General features: G+C 29.9%; 1 pseudogene; it reads left to right on the top strand.

Annotated features, from left to right (window-relative positions):
• The window catches only part of LOC107750157 (ephrin type-B receptor 4-like), a 36,896-nt pseudogene that overhangs the window by 23,065 nt on the left and 11,950 nt on the right, over nt 1–1,881 (top strand).

Below are 1,881 nucleotides of genomic sequence, written 5' to 3'. Positions count from 1 at the left end.
TTAATACTAGTTATAGCACAAAATAAACATGACTAAACATCCGAAGGTAAGTTAAAAGAAAGAGTACAACTTTACAATCCGTATCCTGTCTCATGTAATCGTTCAATCAGTGTTTCAGCAGCGCAAAGACGTCAATATAACGGCTTGTAAACAATGCCATGTAACGTCACATTTACCTCAGAAAAACATATTCGGTGACCATAAACTCTTTAGTCAGATAGAAAAATTAACTGTAGAGAGGGGCATTTTGCTAAATATATGCACCATATAACATATTCATTATACAGTTTACTGTTCTTCAATGTTTAATTTATGTTTGAATAAATCCATCAGGTTTTTATGACAGCCACCATTATGTTTATATTTCAATCAAATTAATTGAAGTAGAAATATTATTATGTAATTGTAACTTTATTATTTTAAAAACTTCATTAAGTGTAATTTTAACAAATCAGTCAATTTTAACCTTCACTATTATAGTAATGTAGTACCAGCTGACGCTCGTGTATATTTTACAGCATTAGTTGAGAGATTTTTTTCCTTGAGAAAAGTGTTCATGTACTGTATCTGATATATATCCAAAATAATCCATATTGAATCGAATCGAAATCAGAATTGAATCGCATTGCAAGCTTGTGAATGAGAATCGAATCGAATCGTGAAATTTGTGTCAAAACCCAGCCCTAATATTTATATACTATTGTATCATATATTCATATTTTAAATTACCTTTTATTATGTATTTATTTTACATTTTATAATTGTACTTTAAGTTCTAGTTAAACATTTTTTGTTTTAATTTTAGTTTAGTTTTGTGCTCTTGTCATTTCTATTTTAATTTTTTTAGTTCTATTTGACTGTATTTTATTCAAGTATTAGTAATTTAAGTACTTCTACTTAAACTTTATTTCAGTTAGTTGCCAAGGCAACATTTCTCATTTTTGCTGAAGTTTTGTAGATTGAAGAAGTTTTTAAATGTAAAAATTTTTTAAAGTTCACAAAAAGTTATTGTTTCCAATGGTTTTTTTTGACCCTTGTATTTTAAAAAATAAGGTTGACGTTTCACTGTTTATTATCGTGTTTATTGACGTATCTTGTTCTTCTTACTGTGTTTTGTATTTGTTGTAAAGCATTTTGAGAAAGTAATTTTTATAGGTGCTATATAAAATATAATTATTGATTGATTTATTGAAGATGTTGTTTTAAAACGATCATATTATGATGTGATAATGTGATCCATTGCAGTGGTATTTTAGTATCATTGAGATGCTATAACAGTTTTTATTCATGTTTTGAATTAGTTTTTATTTATTTATTTTTTCATTTTAAAGTTTGAGTCATTTAGTTAAGTCTAATTTTTTTTATGTCTATATAGATTTTAACAATTTGTATTTCAGTTTTTGTTTGAGTTATTTTAGTACATCAAGTTAAAGTAAATGAAAATGAAAAATGTTGCCTTGGCAACTAATAAGTTACATATAAGTTTTATTTCAAATGATGAATGTGTTTTTTGTTTTTTTTAAGTTTTAATTGTAGGGATCTATAATGACTCTGATCCACTGATTTGTTTATTTTAATGATGGTTAACTATGAGCATCCTAGTAGCAGACTGCCGCTTCAGACGGGTAGTTTGACTAGTTAATGAGCTTGTGTGTGTGTTTTGTGTGTTCACTGGTAGCGTGTGGATCGGGCCAGTATAAAGCGTCTGTCGGTGGGAGTTTGTGTCGTGTGTGTCCAGACAACAGTAACACACACTCTCCTGGATCCAGTGTGTGTTTGTGTCGCCCAGGATTCCACCGCGCCGCCAACGACCTTCCTGATTCATCCTGCACCAGTGAGACACACACACACTCACACACACACTCACACACACACACACAC

This window comes from Sinocyclocheilus rhinocerous, unplaced genomic scaffold (assembly GCF_001515625.1).
Source record: "Sinocyclocheilus rhinocerous isolate Xijiao unplaced genomic scaffold, SAMN03320098_v1.1 scaffold2167, whole genome shotgun sequence".
Taxonomy (NCBI): domain Eukaryota; kingdom Metazoa; phylum Chordata; class Actinopteri; order Cypriniformes; family Cyprinidae; genus Sinocyclocheilus; species Sinocyclocheilus rhinocerous.
The sequence above is the reverse complement of the archived record's forward strand: the minus strand, read 5'-3'. Positions and strand labels throughout refer to the sequence as shown.